Source organism: Octodon degus, unplaced genomic scaffold, assembly GCF_000260255.1.
Source record: "Octodon degus isolate 3935 unplaced genomic scaffold, OctDeg1.0 scaffold00198, whole genome shotgun sequence".
NCBI lineage: Eukaryota > Metazoa > Chordata > Mammalia > Rodentia > Octodontidae > Octodon > Octodon degus.
This window is the reverse complement of record NW_004524774.1, coordinates 3,484,541-3,490,556: the sequence shown is the minus strand read 5'-3', so window position 1 is coordinate 3,490,556 and position 6,016 is coordinate 3,484,541.

Below are 6,016 nucleotides of genomic sequence, written 5' to 3'. Positions count from 1 at the left end.
ATCTATTTCTTTCCTGTATTTCTCATTCAAGGAATCCGTTGCTTTTCTAATCTCCTCTATTTTTTTATCAATGACTCCTTGAGAAGTAGTTATTCTTTTATTTCAGAGATTATTTCTCATCTGATTTCTTCTACATGTTTCTGCATTTGATTCTTTAGTGCAGATGTTATTAATTCAGGGATTTCTTTTTTCATTTCCTATCTGAGTTCTTCTACATGTTTCTGCATTTGGTTCTTTATTTCAGATGCTATTAATTCTGAAATTTCTTTCTTTTTTCTGAGATTAATTCTGATTTGAGTTCCTCTATGCCTTTTTACTGTTGTTTCTTTACTTCACACACTATTAATTCAGACATTTCAGCTGTACTAGTGTCCTCTGCACTTGTTCTGGGTGGGCTCAGGACATGAGATTTCATTTTGCTCCTTCTCTTTTTCATTTTGTATAGCACTGTCCTCTGACCTTTGGCATAGAGCTTTGGTTCAGTTATAACTTTAGCACATACTAAAATACAAGTGCAAATCTACTAAATCTTAGTTCATCTAGTTGTCTCTGGCTTGTGTCTGGCTACTGTGCTCAGTTCCTTTCTGCTGCAACCTTTGGAAATGAACCTGTTGTGCCCCTCTGGCAATATGTTCTGCTCCTAGATTAACTGGTGGTTCTGCTCCCTAGTCTCTCTGTAGGTACTTCAGCTGCAGCGTTTCCCCTGAGGCATGTATACCAGGCCTGGGCTCAGTCTGGAGGATTCCCGGGGGTACAGGATAACTGAGAAGCTCTCCCACACACTCACTGGGCCTGAGCTTGGGTGGCTGACCTTAAAATTTCTTGCTTACATAATGATGGTGGTCTCATCCCCAGCAAGGTTGGCTTTAATCCTCTATACTTTATCTTTAATTGTGCCTCCATGCTCCTGATATTTTGATCTTAAAATTTTTTTTTCTTTGTATGTAGTACAGGGTCTATAAGGTCTGCAGGGCCTCTTTACATAGATTGGACTCACAGTGATTGTCTTGTGTTCAGGCTCCTGAGAGCTGTAATTATAGGCACATGCCACCACGCCGTGTCTCATTTTTTGTGTCAGTGTGCCTCAGAAGTGGGGTTGGTGTTGCATGCCAGGGATCAAACCCTGGCTGCTGCGCTCTGCCTAAGCAGGTGCTTTATTTATTTATTTATTTATTTTTATTTTGCAGAGCCAGGGATTGAACTCAAGCTTACCAGGCAAGTGTTTCCTCAGCTGAGCTATCTCCCCTGCCCCTAAGCAGATGCTTTAACCTGGTGAAGTATTTGATCAGGCTTAGATCTTAAAGATAAGTTCTTATTAAAACATTCTTCACTATCTCCCTAACTGTTGTCAGAATGAAATCTCTCTTGATATGACATCAATACTTCTGCTTAATTTCTCAGTCTCATATCTCAACATTTCCCCTATTCACTATATTCCAATAATATCGAACCATTTGCATTCACTTCGTGAGTGTTTACATTCACTAACCAAAATTGCTTTTTTTATTGTATTGGGGATTGAATCAGGATCTTATGTTTTCCAAGAAGGTGCTTATGTTCCTGAACTATCTCCCCATATCCCCAAATTGCTTTATTATGCAGCACTTATTCTAATGTTTAATGCCTTCACATAACTATTAACACTCTTTGATCAATTTACACACAGCATAATAATACCATAGCTAGCTTATCCTAGGATCTCAATAAATTAAACTTATACTTAATATTTCTTCATTATTCTTATACCATGTATCTTTTAATGGATGTCACTAGTAAAAATAGAAGTTCTAGGACACATATCTATGTCTGTGTGTGTGCATGTCTATGGGTATACAATCATGCATTGTTTAATGACAAAGATACATTATGAGAACTGCCACATGATGCAAGTCTCTCATTGTGTGAACAGCATAGCATGCGCTTGTACAAACCTAGACTAGACAGTATAGGCCATTCATTAAATGTGCTTTCTTAATGCAATCAAGTGAGATAGTACACAAGGTTGTACGAGGTTCCTGCCAGTACAGTAAAGCATAGTATTTTACACAAGATTATTTATGACTAAGATTACCTTCTGATATAATGATAAATACATAGTAAAAAATAAAACAGTAATAGAATTTTCATTGTGCAGCATTGTATACTACATACAATTATTTTTACTATATTTTTATGATACTGGAAATGAGGTAATTTTATGTATAGTATAATCATTACCATAAACATGGGAACCATGTTGACTTAAAAGATTAAGATTATTGTAATGTAACTATAATTTAACTTTTCATCTCCACTGTGTACTTGTGGGACCACTATCATGTACGTTTTTCAGTATTGCTCAAAATGTCATACATGGGATGGGGAGATAGCTCAGCAGAATAAGTGCTGGCCTGGCAAGTGCAAGGTCCTGAGTTCAATCCCCAGTACTGCAAAAAGAAAAAAAAAACATACAGACTATGACTCTAAATATATATATATATATATATATATATATATATGAGTAAAACATTATATATGTATATATACATAAATATTGAATTTAATTCTCAAAACATCTATTTATCTCCACTTTTCAGGTATTAAGTCATACAGAATTTATGTGACTTGTATAAGAACAAATGACCCATTGCTTGTAGAGCTGGGATCTAAACTCAGATAATGTGACTCTAGATTTTATAATCAGTCACAGGGAGAGAAAAAGAAATTATGTGATGGACAGTTCAAAATGCAATGCCATATTCTAAATTATTGATAGATTAGATATAGCCTCACTATTTAGATGTCATGTGGCATATATAGAGCAAAATTGAGTCTTGTTTCAAAGATTGCACTGGTTAACATGGATTGGTGTACCAATATTCAATATACTAGATGTATGAAAAATAGAAAGTAATTTCTCACAGTTCTGGAGGCCAGTAGTTCCAGTAAGGTAGTATTTTGTCTGAAATCTCTTTTCTTAGTTCATAGGTGGCAGCCATCTCACACACACATACACAGCACTCTGTATTTCTCTTTGCTACAGGGGCACTAATCCCAATGCAAAGGTTCCATCAAAATGACCTTACCCAAACCTAATCATTTCCCAAAAGTACCATTTCCAAATATTATTACACTGGAGACTGAGGCTTCAACATGTGAATTCTGGGGAAGAAACAAGCATTCAGTATTTAGCAACCCTGAAAATGAGAATGAAGTAACAGATAGCAGTATTAAAAAGTTGTATAGTATGCAATGTTCTAAAGTAATTTTAGTTTTGAAAAACATATCATTTTTAACAGCAGTATTTTCAGTGCCAAGTGCAAAATATAGTTTAAAATGTAATTAGCCTATAGTTGTCATTATTAGATGAATATAAACATTGTGAGCAATGATATCTTTTGGATACTATTAAGTTTACTTGAATAATATTTAAATACCTGGGAATGCAATTGCTATATCTTTAATGAATTATGTGTTTCTAATAAAACTGTTAACTGCTAAAATATAAGGAAAACACTGAATTTTCCACTATATGTTAAACTGATGAAGGTACTCAATTAAAGGATAATGAGTTAAACTCTGAAATTCTGAAACTATGTTGATATCATATGTCTGTTTACTGAAATCCCTTGATATGATGAAGCCTGCTTTCTGATTACATTTAATTTCAAAGAGAAGGTAGATTGCTGCTTGTTTTTTATGCTTGTAAGATGTGCAAAATTCTAGTAAGCAAGGACTATACATAAGTTTTCCCCTTAGTTCTAGGCTCATAAAGATAATGTTGAAAAATAATTGATTTTATTACATTTCTAGCAGCTCTGTTATTGTCTTTGTTGTTTTATTGTGACTTTTTTCAGATTTCTCAAGTTTAACTTTGCTTTTCATTGTTGATTTTACTTTCATATGACAAGACAATGGAATGATCGCTTATCTCCTTGATTTCTACTGGTCCTTGACAAATGTGTATATACTTTTTTTTTTCTTCACTCTGGGAGGACATTTCATGCTCTTGAATACTGAACTCTGAGTACTGAACGTATATACTTTTGAAGCCCACAAATACTTTTTTCATTACTCCTGAAATGTTTGAAACTTCTTATTCTGATAGTTTTTATTGGAAGCATTTGTTTTCTCTCTGCATACACCATAGCTTTGGCACTTAGCAAGAGCAGTTCCATATATATGCTTGTTTGAAGAAAACAAATCTACCTAAGCAAACAACCTTGTTATTTATGCTTGCTTTCTTGATTTAGTTTTTTCAGTAAAAGCAAAAAACAAAAAGTGTTCTTTGCAGTTAAATCTATTGGAGTTGTCATGTTCCCATTGCTTTCTACCTGTCTGTAGGAATAAATTGCTTGGTTTTCTAATGTCAAAGTTTTCTGCATTCATTCTTTATTTTTATTTATTTTTTTTTTGCATTCATTCTTTAAAACAATCTTTGTGGACATCTAAATATTTCCTGATTGTCCAATACATACATAATTCCCCAGTCCATTTTCAAAATTTGAAGAAAAAATGTCATTGAACTAGTTCTCACAATAAATAAATTATGCACATATTTGTTGGAGAGAAAAAAGCAATGAATTTTTAAAACAATCATGATGTCTTGAAGGAGTCATGTTTTACAAATATAATAACCAAATATTATTCATCTCTTTGATGTTTTGATTTCTTTGTTTTCAGGACTTTAAAGTTTAAAGCATTCTAGAAAGTAAGAGTAACTCTTTAAAAAACATTTCCAAAATCACCCCAGGGAAGGCACTACATCTCAGAGAATACGCTTTTTCACCTTTTCATGAATCAGGATAAGTCAGTTTGACTGATTCACTGTCTGATCACTGGGCAAGGTATAAATCATGTAGGAAAATGTCAGTTGAAATGTTTGTGCACTTTAAGGTCATCTGCTGAATTTTTAGTGTGTTATGTCCATATTATCTTCAAAGTCCTCAACACTAATCCAAAGTTGTAAGGCAATTAATATTTAATATCCATTACTTTCTTTGGAAATGTACCTGCTCCATAATACTCAAATCCAGCTCAGATCCAGTATGGTAAAAATTAATTCATACTACAGAGCAGTAGAATTTAGCACTGTTTTATTATCATATAGAAATCAATTTAGTACAGACATAACTGCTTTTTTCCTCCCTTTCAAAATAAATAAGAACAAACAAATTGAACATAGGAAAACTTCAAGAATTTTATATGATGACAAGAAAGACAAATGTTGAAGTTAAAATATGAGTAATTTCACTTGCTTAGGGAGTCATATTTTCCCCATAAGATTAGTCAGGATACTTTTTTAATTTAGACATTATATTTTAACATAATTCCCACTCTATGTTTTCTAAATATTTAGTATTTCATGGGTGAATAGCGTTTTTTTCATGGAAATGGGGATTGAACTCATGCCCTTCCTCTTGCCAGGCAAGCGCTTATTCAACTGAGCTATCTCCCAGCCCACTGAGTTATCTCCCAGCCCGTGAATAGCATTTTTAAAAATATAATATTAGAGTATATTTAGCAAATGGAGTTATAATAAATCAAAGGCAAGGGGACAAGATAGCCTGAAATAATTTTGAAATAAATTTCCAAAATACACACTATGCTCTTTCATATTATAAAAATAATATAAAAATGAGATAAATTATGTGGATGGCAATTATATTCAAAAGAAGTAACAACAATGTGGTTAAAGAAAGCAGTAGAAATTATTTTGGCTAAAATTTGTGGAAAATTGGGTATGTAGAGCTTCTTAACACTTTCTAATACAACAGATTTAAGGAATTATAATAATTAATTAGGTGAGACGACCCAGGCCGCGGGATCCTGAAAAGACCCAGAGCGCAGGCCCGGGAGTGAGTGAGCCGACCAGGGCTGCGGGATCCTTAACAGACCCAGAGTGCAGGCCCAGGAGTGAGTAGGACGACCCAGGCCGTGGGATCCTGAACAGACCCAGAGCGCAGGCCCGGGAGTGAGTGAGCCGACCAGGGCTGCGGGATCCTTAACAGACCCAGAGTGCAGGCCCAGGAGTGAG